Source organism: Arctopsyche grandis, chromosome 9 (genome assembly GCF_051622035.1).
Source record: "Arctopsyche grandis isolate Sample6627 chromosome 9, ASM5162203v2, whole genome shotgun sequence".
Taxonomy (NCBI): domain Eukaryota; kingdom Metazoa; phylum Arthropoda; class Insecta; order Trichoptera; family Hydropsychidae; genus Arctopsyche; species Arctopsyche grandis.
In genome coordinates, this window is record NC_135363.1 from 10,654,506 (window position 1) to 10,677,626 (window position 23,121).

Below are 23,121 nucleotides of genomic sequence, written 5' to 3' on the forward strand. Positions count from 1 at the left end.
AAACTTGACAACATACAAAAATCAAAAGGCGCAAACACTACATATGTATATTATATCAGGGGCTTACAACTTTATTAAAGAGATGACGAAAGAAAGGTATAGAGAGATACAATAGAACATTGAATAGAAAATAAATAAAACTATATAAAAAAAAATATTATAAAAGAAGGCATGAAAAGAAAATAAAAATATACAAAAGTAATTCAAAATAGTAAAAATAACAATATGTAAAAAAGAATTTTATAAATTCCCAGTGTTGCTTCCCGGCTTTGCCCGTGTTTTTGTGACCGGACAAATAACAAAAATACTGACCATCTATGCATATTAAAATACTGACTATAAATTGATTAATATAACTAAGGAACAAATACTCGAATAAATAAATAATAAATCAAAAATCTTTGTTTTATGTGTGTTAAGTGGGGTCATATTGTCAGTGAAAATATATTTTCACTAGCGTTTTAGTGATATCATAACCGAATACTTTCGCACTAGTGACTAGTACCTACATACATGCACATACATAAATGTTACTTAAAAATGGTGCGATTTCGTTTTAACATGTATATATGTACTTACATATATGATGACCGAATAATAACTTGCCGGACAAATAAAAAAAATACTGACCATCTATACATATTACAATACTTCACAAAATTATTTACGAGTTAACAAGTATACAAATTAGTCAGTTTATTGAGCAAAAACATGTAGTGATAAATTAAGAATATTCTCGATATTTTCGAGATTCTAATAAACGATTTCTCGAGATACGAGAATCTCGAATTTTCATAATAAAATATTCTCGAGAAATGAGAATCTCGAAATTTTACAATAAAATATTCTCGAGAAACGAGAATCAAAATTTCTCGAGAATTCTCGAGAAATCACGAGACGAGATTTCTTGATCACAACCTCTATGTACATATATAAATACAATTAACGTACGGCAAAAGGTCCCAGGTTTTGGTATAATGTTATTATTTAATTTTATAACGTATGTAATAAAGTTTATGATAGTCAACTTTGTAAGGCTGTAACTAGAGGATACCGCCATTCAGTTTGCACGCCAATTCTATCACGCCATAAGGCGATCTACATACATGCATACATACATACATAAATATAGTTATATTTTTCAATAGAATTAAATTTTGACCAAATTAATTTCACAAAACAAGTTATATTAAACTATCTGCGAAGCCCTTAATATCTAACAGATAATATTTTGGATGAAATTACAAAACATTAGACCCCAAATTCTAAAGAAAGTTTAAGCCTCTTACCATATAATCCAACTTATACATATCCATGTGTATATAGAGAATTTACTCGTATAAAATTAGTTCGAAATGTTAATTGATATATTTCTATTGAATATTGAATTCGTTGGCAATGTCGATGTTGAAAGAAAGATTCCTATTGAAATTTAATCATTTTTATCTGAAGAAATATGAGGTTTATAAAAATACAAATATAGCGGTCCAGAATTACTTGGCAAATTAAGTGAGAAAAGGGTGAATGATTTCTATTGGTTGATGCGCCATAGACGGTGCAAGACTGTAATATGAGCTCTTCTGCAGAAGTGCTCTTCTGCAGGCACTGGGATTCTGATGCAAGTACATGCACATACATACATAGAAGGGTATACATATATAAAGTAGTTCAATATGGAACATGTTAACGTTTAATATAGTGTATATAATACACATTGTCTAATGAAATCAGAAACTACATATATCTACTAAAGAACATCTCAAACAACCAATATACATATTTAGTTCGGTCGTTGAACACGTAAGTAATTAGTATCCCAATATTCCCCAAAGTCAGAGGTGACAAAATTACCATGGAGAGTGGCAGTTGTCCACTAGGTTCAAATACAGAGTGGGTAGTTAGCGATTGCAGAGTCAGAGGAAATTGTATCCGAAACGGTATTCGACGTTGATTATTCAAGTGCATCGTGCAAAATTGGAATTGCAATCTTGGTGTTCAATTGCAATTCAGCTCACATTCGCGCATAAACATATCCACGCTTCACACGTTGAAGGTCGCTTTCGACCAAAGTATCAATTTACCAATTCCTCTATATCGAATAAGATGGTTAATTTCATAACACATAAGTTTCAGCGGCGCTCAATCATTCCAAATGAGAGGGATTAGATTTGCATGTTGCGCGTGACTATCGCTCATTTGCTTAGTCAATATCCATCAATTAGTCTATTCGATACGACTTTGGATCATCACAATGCCGTAATAAAAGCCCGTTTGATAATTAATTTAGATTATATGTTATTATCTATTATATTTAAAGTGTGCACGACCGTAGTGTCGTTTTATCCAATGAATATTTATTTTGTGTGGTTAAATTGGCCGGAACTTGTGGTCAATTCCTTAGCGATTAATATTTTTAATTAGCATACACTATTTTTAGGGTATATTTCTGTACATCCTGATTCGATAAAGTTTATTTTAATGGAATAAAAAAAACATCGAATTAATTCAACGCAACCTTAACAATAATTTTCCAAAGAGAGGAAGGCTTAAAACAATGCGCCAAGGATCAGAATATTTTTTTCCCATCCTTTATCCTCGCCTGACCTCGACTTGACAAAGGAATCTACCCTCAAAAAGGGTTTTGGTCAATTCCTCTACCCTTCGCACAATACACATTCGTACTGTATGTACAAAACTAGGGTAGGCGAGTGGGTATCTCACGTACAAAAATATTACGGTTAACGTACGCGAGGATTCTGTTTATAATACCAATTAAGGCAGTATATTTACATATATGTAATAATACGTATCGTTATTTCATATTAAAGCACAAGAAAAATTGTGATATTTTTACGAAAATGGAAAAATTATTATACGTAGACTAAAATAGACTCTTATCTATAGAAATATAACATCGCAATCTTTAAAATGAATCAATCATAATTTATTAAATGGATAATCTAAATAATTTCCTACACCGAATATATCAACGGATTATAAGATTTCGTTTTTTTTTATAAGCTTTAGATCGTATTAAATGATAAATATCATATCAAACAAATTTACAATCAATATAAAATAGCTAATTCCGACGTTTACATGGTGTACTTTTAAAACAAAATTCATTATAAACCAGTATATGAATGTACATAGAAAATCAACACATGGATAGATGTGTATGTACATATGTATCTCATCACTCTATTTATGTATGTATCTATCGTTTGTAAATGTACATTGTACATATAATACATACACAAACACATACACCATGAGTCATATTTAACACAGGACATTTCTTTATTTCGTCCCTATATACGAGAAATTCGTTTAAAAAGTTTGATACAGTATATGTATATGTACATACTTTCAATTGCTCGTGTAAACGGAAGCACTACTGTATATTTTTAGACTGTGAATTTAACTAACCCATAACAATAGAAGACATCTACAATATTTATAAAGGAAAAATTATTGCCAATAAATTATAATATTAAAAATATATAGACAGAGTTCTATAACAATACGATCCCTTCAAATAAATTTTGGCAAAAGCGTAAGTATATAAAAATGAACATGAAATTTTATTTCTTTGTTAAGCAGAAGTAATCCAATATATAGATAAACACGAAATTTAATCAATTGATTGTTTTATATCGCATGTTAGGTTGAATTATATACATATATAGATTAAAATTTCCCGATTAGCCGATAGAATATTTCCCGGATGTCGGAAAAAACTGGTAATCATTAAACCAAGTATATTGTGTTGTACATATGTACATACATATATTGCGATTCGATTTGATAAATTTTAGCATGTATATCTATAATAATCAAATTCGTCAGACAATCATACAAAAACGATGAGAGGGTTTGATTGATCTCGTAAATATCTAATAACAAAACATCATCACGATCAACCGCGATAACTATAATATCAACAACGCCCACAAAGAAAACACACAATTTTATTGATAGTTCAGTTTAATCGCTGTTTGTGTTGTATTTAGTGACTATTTAGCGACGTGTTTGGTATGCAAATATTTGGCGAAGAAGAAGCGTTTTATTACAGTCGTAAATGTGCAAATATTAATTTAAGTTTCGGGGACGAGTCAGTTAGAATTGATCGCCGCGCATTCAACATGCAAAAATTAAAGAAGATAATTGCACATTAAAACACTAATTGCACACTATTTGCATGCTTAAATAAATTAATTGCGCGTGATAAATTTCAATTTTGATCGCAAGTGGAGGTCGAACGATGACTCACTCCAGTGATGATTTTATTTTGAGAATCTATTTAAAGAAACTGTTGATATTTATTACATATACATACATATATATGGGCCTTAGTGGAGCTAAATGCAACGTCTAATTTTCAAGAATCACACTGAAACTTATGTATAGTTCAGATGTGTACAGAAGAACTTAAATCTACCTCCATCAGCATCAACAGGTGCTAATGTGGAAATTACAATCTTATTAAGTCCTCTGTTTATTGGACACATTTTGCAATCATGATTAAATAGTAATATCCATACATATGGCCAGCAATATGGCTCGGTGGTTGCGTTTATGTTTAGCACCGAGAGGTTACCGGGTTCGATCCCGTGCTAATCTTCTTCCTTCAACAAATTGGTAAAAACCATACTACCCACTATGTCACCAATATCTGAATTTGATTAATGTACAATATGTAAAAAAATTATGTCTAAGTCTAAATCTAAATTCATAGATGACGATCCACGAATTTTACTACTTAGATTTTATTTTATTTTTATTTGTTAAAAGTTTTCAACCATATACATACATATGTATATAAGGTTTTTATTTTAAAATGTGATGCTGGTCCGTGAGAATTACTAAAAAAAAAATACTGGTCCGCCAGCTGAAAAAGTTTGAGTAGCACTGCTCTAAAGTGACTTTTGATTGAGAATGAGCAAAAGAGACGAAACAATTACATCTGAAGAAAGTTTCTAACTTCCGAATTGTGACACGTGACGGGGTGGGTGAGGTGATTCAGAATTAATTCAGGACTTATTACTAGCCGACTTAACTGAAGAGAAAACTGCGTGAAAATTTGTAACACGTTTCGTATTGTTCGTCAAGTTGATCGTTCGAGACTCGAAGTTTGAGTTTTAAGAGTCTTTCAAATTCTATTTAATGAGAGTCGTCGCGGTCGCTAACGAGCGGAGGATTTTCTCATTCGAATTATGCAGCTTTTCGCTTTGGCGTTAAGACGGCGAAGAAAAAAAACGAAGAAAATTAATTTCACCGTCGAAAAGATAAGGTGGAAAAGACAATTTCGGCTTTTCTATCCGTGCGGACGCAAATCTCGCAAACTTTCGAAGAGGACGTCTAAAAAAATTTCCCGCTAGCTCCGGAAAGTTACACGTTTGCGAAATACGTTGTTTATATGATAAACATTTCCCGCATTTACATATTTACACTACGGTGAAAATTGAAAAACACCACATGCATACATCATAAATTTAACCATAAAGTATACACGTTACATAATAAACACTCCGACGGTTGCCGTCAGATTGCTGAAATTCCCATGGATGCGAAAATTTTGTCACACATTTATGTATTCATAAAAAACAATGGTTTAATTTATGAAGCGTAATACAGATTTGAAACAAAATGTTAATAACAATAATGTTTTTCTAATATGTAGAAAATTTTCTATATGATATACATTTGTATGTACATATGTATATTATAGCTAAATCTAAATTTGTAGTTTATTATACGAAATGTATATTTAGGATTATACAGAATCTTTTTGATGCATATCTCATTTGAAATAGAATCTTTGAAGTATCAAGAGGCCAGTCCAAAGATGATATCGTTGATTTTTTTTTGCGAATCCCGGAAATTTCCATTAAAAACTTTCAAAAGAAAATGAATATCATATTTTTATATCAGCGTAGGTATTATTAACTCATCTATAGGTCAACGCTCAAATAAATAAAAATATAAAATAAGTTTGAATCAATTATACGAAGATGTTTATAAATATTGTCTGATATCGGGTTTTATATTGGTAAAACATTTCAAACCAAATGTTTACGACCGTTTTTCCCACAAAAGATATATATTTTAATTTATGCGAACAGAAGTGTAGACAGTAAACTCAACGATCATACCTTGTATGTACAAGAAAGGTTTGCATATGTACTTTCGTAGGCTAACCCTTCAGTTTTAGCGAAATCTGGTCATTTTCGAAGAAAACTTTCCTATACGAACCCCAACCCACGTGATGTTCGGAAACTCGTAAAACATTCATGTGAAAATTTATAACTATAATACTTGAAATGTCGAGAAAATAATATTGGATGATATTACTGAGTAACAATTGAATGTATACAATTCTTTACTTAAAAATAACCAAAAAAATATATTACATAATATTTGTACACTTCTTGTTAGTAAAAATAAATATATACTATTGGAAAAATAATTTTAAATTCAATAATAAAAAATAAAAAAACAAAAATTTTAATATATGTAAATAATATTACAAAAAAGCGTCTTATTAAATATAGGTAAAAAAATAATACCCTTTCAAAATTTGATCCTTTGTATGATGAATACTTTTGAATATATAATTTTCTTTTATGAATTATGAAATACGCCAATAATTAATTAATCATTCCCATTAGTAGTCATCAAAATTCTACGTACTTCTAATTAGTATAACCGAGAGATTAGAGACTGATCCAGCGATGGTTCAACAACGCGAACATTACAGATGTGTATCTTTTAACTGGGCTTGATGACCTCATGCTTTCGTAATGATTTCTAAAACGGCACTGTCAATTTAAATTTAAAATAAAAACATGACTAAAAATTTTCTTTACGAAATTGTTTCCAGACGTAAACAAATTTACCCAGATAAGCACACCAGCTAATCATCATATTCATATACATGCATACATACATACACACAAAGCTTATTCAAAATATACACGGCATTACCAAACATAATTTAACTTCAACTTCAAATGTACACGGTATTGTGTGTTGTTACTTGTTACTTTTGAAGCCTGGCAAAGTTTCTCATGTGTTGCACAGTTCGCAAACTAACAGTTGAACAGCTCTGTTTCGGGCTATTTTCAAACATGTTTCTTTTTTTTTGCCTAACGAAGAGTTCGTTGTACAAGTGGGCAGCCCATAACCGACAGGCTTGCTTTTATTGTCGGTCGAAAAAAAGGATGAAAGTCGAAGTAAAAGAAGACTTTTGCAAAACGAAGTAAAAGATTCGTTGCTTCAGAATATATTTTCGTCGAACGATAGTCTTTCTATTATTATAATAAAGCTATATTCGTATGTATGTGTATGTTTGTTTGATTTTGAGGATATATGTACATACATATATTGCACGTGCACAATTCAAACAGAATGATAAATTGCAGCATATAATGTAAAACAATGAAATCACATGGCGACAACGCAGTTTAGAATGGAATTGTAAAATATATTACTTTTTGAATTAATTAAAATAGATTAATTTTGAACTTGAATAGATTACTTTTGAGTGTATTTACATACAAACATATATTGTATGAAATTTATTTCAAAACAAAGAATTTTCAACGTTTTAACTTAAATGCATTGAATTCAGTATACTTACCAAACATTTACATACATATTATCTCATGATGTCTTGACTAAGATATTACATACTAAATATTTAGAGTCATTAGAAGGGGTCTTTTTCAACATTAATGAACCCGAGTAATGCCGGTTAGCATAATTTAAAATTTTATTCGTCCTTTTTCAGGTATTCAAATTAAAGTGGCGAAGTTTTAGAAGTAAAATTTTCACGACAAATAAAATTAACGAGCATCTTTTAACTATTGATGTTCATTGCGACATAAAAGAAAATATTTTCAATTAAAAATCGTCAGGTTTTCCACCACAATATATTATGTAAGCATAGCAATGTGACGTTTGAATTTATAACCGGGAAAGAGGTCTACGTATAAAATACGCACAACCAACCCGTATGACAATATGCTGAGTACGTTCCTGACGCAAGGGATAGATTTGTATGGAAATTGTATACTAAGAGATGTTGATGGAGTGCTAAACTAGAGGAGACACATTCGAGCGAATGAAATTTCATCAAACAAGCCCATATGTTATATGTATGTTCGTATGTACATATTTACATATAATATATATACAATCTACATATATTACACACGTAGTGTATTGCAGTAGGTGTAGATTTGACGAGAACTGTTGTCCCACACATACATACAAATGTACGTTCAATATTACCCCGATATCGACAATTTCATTCTGCGGCTAGCAATAATATATCCACGGATTAGATTAGGTATAATTCGTATCAAAATTAGTTATACGTTCACGTATAATATTCGAGATTGTGCGGCGGAAGTCATCACACCGAACGAGGCAAATCGGATTCATCAATGTTCTGGTTTATGTCAAATTGCAAATTCGTGTGATTTCAAGTTATATAATGCTATGACATATTTGTATACATATATGTTCGACACTTCAAAGCATCACTCTGATATGCGTAAATAATAATATTTTGACGTCGCATCGACATTTATCATATAATATTTACTGATGAAATTCAGTGCCAATTTTAGCATTGCAAAAAATATCTTATACATATATATATGTACATATTTGTGTATGCTTCTAGTAGTCTCAGTGGTTTTAAATTTTTTTGACTCATACAACCCCTAATTTCCATAAATTTTATCTCCCATATTGAAAATTTTTAGCTGCGCTTGTGGAGCTCGTCCATATTCAAATCTTTACTACAGACAAATCTACAGTTTGTTAATTAGCAACGCTCATCGATTCTAAAGAGCCACAAATAAGGAATAAAACCGACACAGAAAGTTCTCATGTATTCATATCGACAATCTATTTCAGGCAACAGTTTGTCCAAATACTATTTTTGTTGTTTCTACATTCTTAACTCTATTTTTCCCTTACATTCGATACGAAACGAGTAGGCATAGGAAGTAAAGAGACAAAATAAACAATGATCAGAATGCGAATAGGTCAAAAATGATACTTTCAGTCATCATAATATGTTTGACGTACCTCGACCCTAACGAACTCTGGGAAAAACGCGTATATCAGATTGAGAATCGCTGTGATTTGAAAATGACGTGTCGGAATGTGAACATATTAAAACAACGAAGAATCCTAATGCTACGTATAATACAAAACCAGTTTTAATATAACCTTTGATTAGGTCTCGTTCCGAAATTGCCTAATAAATGCTATAATAAAGTTTTTTGTAACGAATTACAACAAATATAAAACCTCCAAATGTATTCACGGCTTCATACAATTTGAGATGTTAACGAGATGAAGCCTTTGAAGAAAATTCTCAATTTATTATTTAAATATTCACTTTTGATCGCTCGAAGTACAGAAACAAAAATTTTACTTTGATGCCGGCGGGTGTATTTGATTTGAAAATCTATTGTATGTAAATATATGCACACATCTGATTTAAACCGTATTTACATTGCAACTATGTTCATACGCAAATTCGAAACATTTTCAAATTCACGATTTCGCATTTGGATTTCAGATGCATTTATTCGAATATTTTAAATTCGAGCGAACGTTGCAAATCCTATGGATAGCGATTTCGGAGTAAAATATATGGACGCCGCACAATACTTCTATTTTTAGAAGCACATGTTCAATTATTGTATGCAAACAGAATAAATATTAGTATAATTATTTATTACTCGATAGTCTCTTGACGAAATATGAGAGAATTATTCTATTAGCAACACCGTGAGTATTTTATTTATATGTACTTTATAATCACATAATAGTAATTGATTTTATTATACATATTTGAATTAATTCAATGAAATAAAGTACGTATGCCCTGTATTTAATGTGAAATTTTAGTAAAAATTATCAAATATACGATGCTTTAAATGAAATACGATTATGTGTGTCAAGTATGAATAAATGTATACCGGCACTTAAAATGTTAGCACAATTTTCCGTCAATTAAAAACGTCCACATGTGTATTATATTTTTATCGCGTGTGTAATATTATTGTGAGAAGTGTTTGCCTACCTATAAGTCGACATTTCAATGTTAATCTAATAATAATGTTAATTTGTCAACAACGCTAAGATATTGAAGTTTTACATACAAATACATATGTACGTATAATCAAACTTACATACCCACATATGTACATATGTAGTGTATGTACATTAAAAATTTAAAATGTATTGCACGTGTCTATGTATGTATGAAAGGATCAATTTTCACAATTCCTATTAAATATTTATGTATATACAATTCATCGTTGATGCAAATCCGGGATAAAGCTGAATTTACGTAAAAGAAGACTTCAGATCTGATTTGAAAACATTCGACAAGAAATAAAATGGAATTTATGAACCAAAGCAAAAAATTTATTACGCAAAATAAAATTTGGAAATAAAATGAAGAGGGAAATACTAGTATGATGCTAAAATATACAATATGTCTAATAAAAAACAACAGAAAATATATTGTGGATTTTTCACATTTGTTCATAAATAAAGAAATACATACATACATATATGTGTATGTATGTACATATATATGTATATATTGTACATACATACTATAATATAATATATACCCAAAATATAATACTTATCACTGTAATGATTACTATTGGTTTTATGTCAATATAGAAAACGATAACACAATATGACACATTCCGATCACATATCATATCAATACTAATTGACTGATTTCGTCCAGGTACATGTTTTCTTCCAATTCCCAAATATTATTATTGTTACGTGGAAAAGTAATAACAGAAAAGCGATACCTTCGATATGTTATATTTATTTCAATCTGTAAAAAAGCTTTTTTCGACACTTACCCAAATTAGGTTCGACACTATAGACTTGCGAAAAATATTAAATATCAACACATCTCGAATAACAAAAGCTGGATGTAGTGCTAGACACATTGACGCAGAAATTAATACCTAAAACAGATTTTCAACGTATGCATTTATATATTTTTTTAAAAGTAGAACTAGACACGTACATATCTTAACTAATGTGAAAATACTTTGGATATCAAACATACTAAATAAATACTAGTAAATATCATTAGAATTTATAATAGTTTCGTTTATTACGTTCATATACGGGATTTCATACAAAATTTCATGTATTTTCGCATGACTTTGACGCATTACTACAGACCGACTGTAAGTCATCATGCCAACTATCAGTTAACCTTAGAAAGCGTCATTTTACTGTCATTTAACCATTTAATAATTATTTTTATGCCAGAGATAGTCTCAGATTTATGCGATTATAAAGGTGATATATTTACGTGACGTGACTACCGTCACTCTGTCTTTTAAATACAAATAAGCCATTTGTTTTCTTATTTTATTTAAAATCATTCCAAACATCAAAGATTTATATTTTATTTTGAATATCAAAGATTTATCTGTTGGTTTTTATTTACAAACGGACTAGATTTTAATAAGTAGTGGGTGTCGGGAGTAATTGGCATTTTAAATTTTGAAATTCTCGAAAAAATCTGAAAATACGTACATATTAACGAACATACGTATTTTACATACATATTAACGAACATATTAACGAACATATGTATATACAATATTAACGAACATACGTACATATTAACGAACATACGTATTTTAACGAACATTTTGGCCTTTGGTGACGAGCATACGGACGCTCCTACACTCTTTGACAAAAATCTAAATAAATAACTTTAAATTGAGTTGTAAAAAAATATATCATATAAAATGATAGCCAGGTATTTTCTTCAGACGTTCCCAAAAACAGACTGCTAAAAAAAATTCTCAATTAAGAACAGTTGATATTCTCCGGCGAAATTCGCCTTAACCTGACAGATACTGGGACCAATACCTTATGCCGCGATTCATACGACACGTTATCAACGCAAATTATCATGGTCGAATTAATTAAACATTCGGAAAATATTGAAAACAATCATGCAAACGAACGCTTCATTAGCTATTCAACGCACGACCAAGGACGAACGCCGATCGTTTATACGTAAAAACACACCGACAAAATCCTTATTTACATCTTTTTAACGGGTACACTTTTTTCTTACAACTCGTGCGAAATTGAGACGAATGTCCAAATTATGCACGCTCGGAAATAAGTCGTGTCGGCGGCGGCAAATTTTAATTTCTCTCATATGTACATTGTACAATATCCGAAAAGGTAATGTGAACCGAAAATGTTTTCAGAACACACACACACACACGCACGAGTCTCGCGTCTCGGCTAAAGTTGATTTATTGTATGGCAAAAAATAACAAAAACATGAAAATTGGATGACTAAGGAGCCTTCAATGTGTTTGATGTATCTTATGTCTCGAACGATCCGGTAATATAATGTCAAATGCGTTTCCAATAAACCAATAACTACTTTAACCGTCCGTTGACGGTGACGTTCATCCAGGTGACGAAGTGCTTCCAATTGAAGTAACATTTTAACTCTACAATTGAGTTTTACGATGCTATTTTATTCGTTACAATTTGAACGTCCTCTCTGTTATATTTATATACGGTTTGAACAGTTGTCTTCAGGCTATGATGAAGCCTCATGTTGATCGTATTTCTGTAAATAAACCTTTTCGCAATTTGTTCAGCGGCAATTCAGCCACTAAACGCGTACATACATACAGACCCGACGAAAATACGTAAATTCTATTTTTCAAAGAGTTTTTCGTGCCAGAAGAGGCCATTATCCCGCTTAATTTTCGTGCCGAAATCGGACCAAATTTATTCAAATGGACGATCGTCAATCATTGCTGAAAGCGCATTGGAAAAATTCACAACAAGCATTTTCAGCAGGTTTTTATTTTCTGGTTTAAAAATACATACAATACATGTGTGTGTGTATGTAAGTGCTTATTTTGCGACATCTGAAAATGTTGTTTGCATTAGCATATGTACATATATACATACATACATACATTCGATTTTTTTTAAATCCACAGTTACAGCGTAACGAATTGTTGATATTTTCGTCGGAGTTGTCACGGAATGCGAATGTCATAATTTTAGCATATTTTTTACGGTATAATTAATTTCAAATAGCATCGCAACGAATTCACAGATGCTTAACGTCATCCCCTTATTCACGTTTTAAATTGAAACGCACATCTTTTCAATTTAATAAAAACGGTCCACCTCTGTGATTCAATTATGCAGCATTTCAACGTCTGTTCGTAACATTTTCATCTGTGATGAACGCAGTCTTGCACTGTTGATTTTTTTCACTGTTAGACAAATTTGAATCATCACTTTTTATGAAAAAATTAAAATAAATTATTTAAAAAATACACACGTTCAATGAAACGAAGGTCATTCTATGATGACCAAGCAAAACAAACGCTGATTATACGGTCTTATCTCACATTAAAAAAAAATTGGTATAGAATAATTTCAGCTATTACTAAATATCTATAATTATACCTTGGAACTTGCGGAAGATAAAATAAAATAAATCTATTAGCGAGTTTACTCTAAATATACAGCATTTTCACATCTAATGTTTTTTTTTTACTTATTTCATAACTTGATTAATATACATATATGTATTTACCACGTGTTTCGTTTTCATTTTATAACCAGAAAATAGCTCTGTTAGAATAATGCCATTGATTGGAAGGCTTGATATCAAAGTGGTCCCCAATATAATAATTCCATATATGTAAGACAAGGACAGAATTTTAATGTTACAATATTCAAGAAAATTTTATAACACATATGTACATACATACATATGTACATACATACATATGTACATAGCTCACAGATGTTAGCGCTGGCTGTAAATGTGCTGGATTGAGAATAAAATAGAACCTTACATAAATCGATGAATTGATCATGTGAAGATTAATAGCATATTTTGGTTGATACTTCTCGTATTGCAAAAAGCAAAAAAATATAACTTTCAAACTCAATAATTACTACATATGTATCATCATTTACAGCCATTCGCCATCCACTGCTGGATGAAGGCCTCTCTAACACGCTTCCACTCGTCTCTGTTTTGCGCAACACTCATCCATCTCATTCCGCACATTTTCCTAATTTCGTTCACCCATCTTCCTTGCGGTCTTCCTTTTACTCTTTTGCCTTCTCTCGGGTACCATTCAAGCACTTCTTTTGTCCACCTTTCGTCCATCCTCCTAGCTACGTGACCCGCCCATTGCCATTTCAATCTCTTCACTCTATCCACTATGTCCACTACCCTTGTCATATTTCTCACCCACGTGTTCCGCTTCCTGTCTTTCCTCGTTATGCCAAGCATACAGCGTTCCATACTTCTTTGAGTGCATTGGATTTTATTTTGCATCTTGGCGTTCAGTGTCCAAGTTTCACATCCATACGTCATCACTGGCAAAACGCATTGATCAAAGATCCTTTTCTTCAGGCAGAGTGGCATTTTTGATTTAAAAACAGCATTCATCCGTCCAAATGCACTCCACCCTAATTTCATACGTCTCTTTATCTCTTCATTTTTACTACCAGACATGTCAATTATTTGACCTAAATATAAATAATTATTTACTACTTCTACTGGTTTATCATCTAAGGGGATGCTATCAGGCATGCAATAACTATTGAACATTAGTTTAGTCTTATCTACGTTAATTTTTAATCCTACTTTTCTACTTTCCCTGTCCAGCTGTGTTAGTCTGATAAGTAGGTCAGCTGAATCACGAGCTACTAAAACTATATCGTCTGCGAACCGAAGGTGACTCAAAAAGCGACCATTGATGCTTACTCCGGCTGTATCCCAATCCAATTTCCTGAAAACTCCCTCAAGCACCGCATTGAATAACTTGGGCGAGATTGTATCTCCTTGTCTTACTCCTTTTCCTATGCTAAATCTATCTGTACCTGAAAAAATTTTAACCGAAGCTGTGGCATTCTTATATATTGCAGCTAACAGTCCCACATAGGGTTCCGGCACTCCCTGTGTTTTTAGAGCGTTAAGTACTGCATTATGACTAACTGTATCGAAGGCTTTCTCATAATCGACGAAACCTAGGCACAATGGCCGTTGATATTCGTTGGCGCGCTCGATTAGTTCGCCAACTACTTGGAGGTGGTCCATTGTGCTGAAATTTGCCCTAAACCCTGCCTGCTCTACAGGTTGGTTCTCGTCGAGGATATTCTTCAGCCTTTCTGTAATAACCTTCGTGAAGAGCTTCACATATGTATATACATACATAAATAGTAGAATGAATATAAGAATCGAACTCCGAGATAATCCATTCAATTTATTTAAATACGGATCGATAATTTATGTATTCGATTTTAGCTGTTTTAATTAAATACATCCTCAAACGACTCGCATTTTCCATGCGTAAGTAAAATCCTCTGGTTAATTAAATTTTTCGCATTACAAACACTCGAAATCCCCTTCCGTGAAATTAACCTTGATCCCATTAGATAACATGCATAGTTTAACTCGAACAATCAGAGATAAAACCACGTGCAAATTCATAATAAAACAAGCTACTTATCAAATAAAAAAACGAGTGAAAGTATCTATGTATGTATATGTATATACGTATATATATAATATAATTTAAAAGATTGATCGAGAAATTGCATTCTGTTGATGGCGTTAGCACGGTGGAGAGGTCGGGTTTAAATTTAACACCGTTTTTAATATCTGCGATAAATTGAATATAATAGCACTTGAGATGCCTTCAGCTGAACAAGTATGTGTTTTTCATGTTATAGACAAAGCGCCCTGTAAGCCGATCTCACTAGAGGCGCCCTCGAGCCCTATATACCCAGTAAATTGTCGAGCTAACCCAATTAGCCGCTATTGGTAAGTGTTCATACTTTTAACAAAACTAGACACCATACGCCTACAAATATTCTGGACCAATTAGACGAACCTTCCAAATTATCCGACAACGATAGACGCATCGTTATGCTTTAGTGCCGAAGTGCGTCATTGCGAATTACAGCGTCCATTTAATACCAGAACACGATCCTTGGGGCAGGATCTGGCAAATCTCTCCAAAGCCGCCTCCAATGTTCGATTTTAACGAATACGCAATTATTTTTGACTTCAAACTATGTCCATTCTGAAACATGTATTTTAACGAAAACCGTCATGCGAAAACGTGTCCCCTTAAAAAATCGGTATAAATCCGAGATTGGACCAGATTAAATCTTTAAAAGAAATAATGTTTGCATCATTAGAGCTAGAGTGATATTTTGTAACATAAATGACCCGATGATTTACAGCCACTGTTGCGTCAAAGCTATGCGAAAAAGACAATAGTGATAAAAAACATGAAAAAAAGCAATCCAGTATTTTCATTTATTTAAATATGTTCTATTTATGCTGATGTTTCAAAGACTTTCAATAAAATTTCTTATTTACATTAATGACCGGTCCTGCTTCTTGGACTCGTCTTTTCTGCTTTTTGCTGGCGATATAATTTGAATAAAAAAAATCTCTTCCATTGAAAATTTTCTAAACTTACAAAAGAGTTAGACTCCGTCACTAACTACTGTCTTCATAACCAGTTGTTTCTCAATGTTTCACATTACATTCTCTAGACTTACATTCCCTATATTGTTTAATTTCCTTATCAGTAATAATAATCAATTACTTAGGGTTAATCGTGTGAGAGACCTCGGCGTTTTACTTGTTAGTAAATTATCTTTCCGTTTTCATATTGATTTAATAATAAGCAAGGCATATAGAAATTTGGGTTTCATTTGTACACTAACCAAGCATTTTTAATCTGATAGTACTGCCTTGCTGTTAATTTGTAAAAAGTCATCTGGAGTTTACTAGTACTGTTTGGAATACTTTCTATCGAGTATATACGAAATTATTAATTATTTTACATTCCTGTAATTACTAGTTATAGATAATAAATCTTGTTCATCTTTTAAGAATATTCCCCCTCCCACATATTAGCCAGGAAGGCGCATTGGGTTTACCTGCTAGGCCTTCCTGGTATAAATAAAAATTAAAAATAAAATAAAAAATATTAATCTTATTACTGTTCCTTTTCTTGTATTAATTTTCTATTGTTTGATTATTTTTCTTAATGATACATGTGCATACATATATCCCATATCTACCATTATTCAATGCTTTTCTTCTTTGTTTTTATTTTATTATTTTCATTATTGTTATTAATTTTTAGAAGTTTTTTTGAATGCTGTATACGTATTTTAAAATAAATAAATAAATATTTCTGTGAAAATCCTAAGCTAAATTCAGCGTACATGTCACAGCGGGCGAATCCATCTCAGCTCGGTAATATATGTATATATATTTTTTTACGTTTGTTTAAGTTCATATTATGTTATTGAATCTATTATAATGAAGTACTAATGAGTGTTTGTGATCGATGTGCGTTGATTGCGCCGAATCTGTAAGGGACGTTGACGATTTCGTACGCGAATTTCAACCGAGATGGAAAACTTTGTTGTCGTTGTTGTTGTTTATGAAAACAAATGATTCGGTTTATCCGAATAACAAAGCTTCAAATTGACACGTGCGAATCGCACGCAGTGCAAATTGACAATTCGAATAACGCTTAAAGCAAAGTAATGAATATACAAAACCAAAGGTAAAATTATTTTTCTATTAATGTCCATATATATTAAATTGTGCGAGATTTATATAATTATTTTTTCATTATTAATTTTGCTAATATTAATATTTAAAAAAATATACATTTTCAACATTTCATTGTAACTGTAAAGATTTATTTTTATCGATTATGTATATTAGAAATCGTTACTATGGAGCATTATAGTTGGATTTAAAACATCAATGACCTATTTTAAGAATTCAAATAAAAAAGTATTTCAAAAAGCCGATTAAAAAGTATTTCATTGTTTTTAATGGGAAAGAATTTCGCTCAGTAAAAAAGTCAAAATTAAAGTTAAACCTTTAAAAGTTCAGAAATTCAGCAGTTGATTGAAAGTTACATACATACATACTAAAAGCTAGATGTATAATAGCTAGTTATATAGCATCATGTCCCAATGTGTTTAATTTTTAATATAATTTAAATATTATACACGTGTAAATTAAATGTATTCTACTATGTCAAGATCTAAATGAATTTTTAAAATGAAATAAGTTTTCAGTCATAATATATTGAAATGGTTTGTTACTAAATTCAATGGGCAGTTACAGTTATTTAAAACGGTCAGTATTTAAATTAATCACATATTTATAATAACGCTCATATACTTTTTTTTATTAATTACCTATTTTAAAAAACATAAAAAAAAACAAATTTCGAAATTGTTTGAATAATGGCTGCTTTCATAAATACTGATCATTAATGAATTTGGTTACCGTCCTAACAATAAGTTGTTCTATATAGGTATACATATAGTAGGTATACATGTAATATGTACTTATTTTATTACAAATTTAGTTAGTTTTCAACGTGCTATATTTAATTATATTCATGTGATATATTTAAACAATATAATTTTGCATGTTGTGTCATTAGCATAATAATATGCATAGTTACCATGCGTTTTATGTATCAATGACAGAAATCAAGCTACGAATATGCAAATTAAACACAACAATGAACATTTTTTTATCCATACATTATGTATGTGCATATGAATTTGGGCAACATTTTGTTCAAAAATTATAAGATATTGGAAATTTGTACATGACCTTGTCGACCGCTTACGAATGTTCAAATATGAGTTTTTATCTTACATGTGCAAGATTACTAAAATATTTATAGCATAAGCAGGCACAGAAAAACTGCAAACACCCGAAATAGTCTGTTGATAATTTTTTTTCATATTATTACGTTTGTGTAATACAATATTAGTATAATTACACATACATACGTGCATATATGAAATACCTATGTATTATATGTATTTGGAGAATAGAAAATCAATGCTCTCGTGTGATAATTCAACCCGTCATCCTGCAAAATGAAATTAAAGCAAAATTAATTTTGCCATATGGATTGAACCAATTTCCGGAATTCACCAGATATGTGAATTAAAGAATTTCGCGTGAGTTATACATATATTAGGTACATGTTCCAACATTATTCATGTTTCATTAGTTTTGTGCTATGCGCGGGTTCCCATATATATTTTTAGGGACAAATCGAAACGAGTTCAATGTAATGGAAAGAATTTAAGATATTATAATAATAAAAAAAAAACAATACGATGTAAATTCTCACATTTAAATATGCATGAATACGTATGAAAAGTTAATTAAAAAAAATGGGAAAACATTGATGACATGTTTTTAAATGCTATTAACCACAAGAATGTCGATATTAATTTTGGAAAAAATTATATAATAGGAATATAATAAATAAGAAATTTTCGGAATCTATGGATCTTAAATTGCTATAATGTCAGCAGTATGGTGGTTGCGAAAATTATAACCACCGATAGGTTACCAGGTTCGATTTCGTGTTTTGACCTCGATTGAAAATAATCTATTCCGAGTATAATCTGTAGTGCTGCAGGGGAGACTTGGATATTTGTGACTCCAAGTCGATCGTCTCATATCAAAGTTTGCAAATTTATTTGATTTCATTGATGAAACGGTTGCTCTATGTCACCACTATTTGAATATGATTTCAAAATATATAATTTACTAGCCGAACCCGGCATGCGTTGCAATGACACAATAACGCATGCAATTCCCTTTCCCGAGTTATCTGACATCGTGGTCATCTAACATATCCAGCGTTTAACAGCAGAAAAACACAGGCGGCGAACACATTTGAAATTATTCAATTGTTAAAAACATTTGAAATTATTGCGTTGCAATGCCACTCATTCCCGTTTTTGAGCGATTTTTTTTACAGAAACAATCGTGGACATCCACACAATAACTCTTGTAAGTTTCATCGCAATCGGTTGAATGGCATAGGACCGCATACATGACGGACAGACAATAGTCAGACAAACGTTGATTTTTAAATGTGTGTTTTAAAAACCTGTGTGTTTAAAATTAAGTACCGATTAATAGAAAAATCTTAAACAGCATCGGTTAAATACCTATCTTAAATTAAAATTTTCTATTACAGTAATCATCTTAATTAAGAAATTCATTAAATCAAAGAATAATGTCACCTTAAAAAAAAAATTTATTTCGTCCAAATACCGTACTACATATCTTTCGTCTATGAAAAAATTTACAACTGCACTAAAACAGTAGTTTACTACGTTCAACCACCGCAAAATTTTAATTACCGAAAAACTTTTTAAACAATAAATTTAACTAACCAGTTTCTTTAAACGCGGTGTTTTTATAACATGAAAAAAAATAAAACACATTCAAAAAAAATTCACACTTCAACAAAGCACCACCATATGAAAATAAATATGCAAAAAATACAACACACACACACACACACACACGTACAATAATAATCAGAAAATAATTTTCCCTTTTCACGTTACACTTCTCAAAATTTTCCGACGGGTAGATTTAATTACACATTTCACCGCCGCTCTTTCGCAGAATCGGCCAACAGCGATATACGCGACTTTCATAAACACAAACAAAATCATCAGTCAAAATTTAAATCGAACCATATCGCGACCGGAACATCTGCAATGAACAATTTACACACAGCATAATAACAATAATAACAAAACATAAAAGCGACAACAAAATACTATCTCGGACAATAAATATTTAACACACGCGCTCACATTCTATTCATACATACGTACATATACATACGTATATAAAACACATTCGGTACGTTATCTCGAAAAGTCGAACGGAAAGGGTTAACTGACGCTTCGTTTGCACCACTCGAACCTTACCTACTACATATGCACAATATGCATGACCAATAAATACAATTTTCTCACAGGCGACTCACTCCATACTACATATAGCCATATACGTATATATTTATAGCAAATATGTAATTAGGAAACGCACTTTGATGACAATCACCACCTATGTACATATGTATGATATTATGATCAAAACGCGCACATCATTTCATATGACAAATATTTTGAATAATTTGGTATATACATGGCCGATAACGGTTGCCGCGAATTCGCATACGAATTGTTGATAAGTGGTCGCGCGCGCGTCGGAAACCCCACACACGTCTGTCGTGCGCGACAGTCGCGCGGCAACTGAACACGGTCGTGCCGAACCGCGTTTCGAACTTCTTCGGTTCGTTATATTCGTGTTATCTCAAAAAGCTGGTCCAAATAGACTTCGTGGCGACCATGACCCATTTCGCGACGCATCTGTCCGCCGCTTCGATTTCCTGATATAAATAAACGTGGTGATGTGGATATCAAAGTCGCTGTTGTCGGCGTCATCATCATCATCATCATCATCGCCATCACACGTTTCGATGATGAAATTGATTCCGAGTATCTATTATGTCTATGTTAATTTTTTGCCGTTGACTCGGTAAGTTTGCTCGATTTGGTCAGTAAATCAAAGTTTATATAGTAAGTCGTTAAATATACATATGTGTAATCACCCTAATCCGTGGGTTTCCGGAAACCCGTTATTTAATCTAAAATTTCATATAATTTTTGTCAAAAATTATACAAATCTTGAAAATTTAATTAACTTTCATGTAATAGTGCCTTGGACGAAAAAAAGTGTGCATATATAATATAAAGTACGGGTCTACGTGACGAGACAGAATGTTAAATTAAAGAAAACACAAATATCGGAAGGCAAAGATCGAAAATCGATAGATCTTAAGTCGAAAGATCAAAAAAAAAAATGGCGCATGGTAAACGGTACATACTCACTTAATTTGCGCGAGCAGGATACAACAGGAACAAGAGGAACATGCTTTTCCTCCCGTATTCTGCGCGCGCACATTAATACGGGAGGAAAAGCCTGTTCCTCTTGTTGCTGTTGTATCCTGCTCGCGCAAATTAAGTGAGTATGTACGTGAGTATGTACCGTTTACCATGCACCATTTTTTTTTGACCTTTCGATCTTTCGATTTTCGATCTTTGCCTTCCGATATTTGCATTTTCTGTAATTTAACATTCTGTCTCGTCACGGAGACCGATAAAGTACATATATATTTTCAAAATAATTTTATTAAAAAAAAATTGTAAGCCCGTTGTTCCAAAATTGGGGTGAAACCATTGTGTGTAATACATTACAAGTAACATTTATTGGAAAAAGTCATCATTTAATTATCTGCCCCAAATCTAACCATTAAAGAAATTGTAAGGTTAAAACTTTATTTAATTTCAAAATTGTAAGAAATCAATAATGAGTCTGTCTTTACATATGTATCTCTCACACTTTTCAATGGTGGAATTGATTCCACTATCTATTATGTCTATGTTCATTTTTTGCGGTTGACTCAATCTGTAAGTTTGCTCGATTTGATCAGTAAATCAAAGGTTATATAGTAAGTCGTTAAATGTATGTACTTACATATGTGTAATACATTACAAGAAAAATTTATTGGAAAAACTCATCATTTAATTATCTGCCGCAAATCTAGCCATTAAAAGAATTGTAAGGTAAAAACTTCAAGATTTAATTTCAAAATTATAAGAAATCAATAATGAACAGACTTGTCTGTCTTTACAAATCTCACACTTTTCAATGATGGAATTAATTCCGAGTATGTATCTATTATGTCTATGGTTATTTTTTGCGGTTGACTCAATCTGTAATTTTGCTCGATTTGGTCAGTACATGATTCGTTATATGTATAATATATTACAAATATCATTTATTGAAAAAACTTTTCATTTGATTATCTGCCCCAAATCTAACAATTAAAGGAAATGTAAGGTTGCAAGTTGTGTATATGTAATCAATAATGAATAGACTGCCTTTACATACATATGTCATACTTTTCAATGATTAATTGATTCTGGCTATCTATTATGTCTATGTTAATTTATTGCGGTAGGCTCAATTTTGCTCGATATGGTCAGTAAATCAAAGATTACATAGTAAGTCGTTATATGTATGTACATACATATAATACATTACAAGAAATATTTATTGAAAAAGTATTCATTTGATTATCTGCC

The 23,121-nt window shown here is 31.5% G+C and overlaps 1 protein-coding gene across 5 annotated transcripts in view; it reads right to left on the minus strand.

Annotated features, from left to right (window-relative positions):
* LOC143917188 (atrial natriuretic peptide receptor 1-like) overlaps positions 1–21,254 on the minus strand; it is an 87,636-nt gene extending 66,382 nt beyond the window's left edge. Inside the window, exons 1-2 of one of the 5 annotated variants that reach the window (XM_077438650.1) lie at positions 21,119–21,227; positions 20,936–21,037 (exon numbers count right to left, since the gene is read on the minus strand). The gene's annotated coding sequence lies outside the window, so the exon portion shown is untranslated. Of the gene's footprint in view, positions 1–20,898 lie in introns of all 5 variants that reach the window. The other 4 variants (XM_077438645.1, XM_077438647.1, XM_077438646.1 and 1 more) reach the window with 4 other exon arrangements.
* Positions 21,255–23,121: the final 1,867 nt, after the last annotated feature.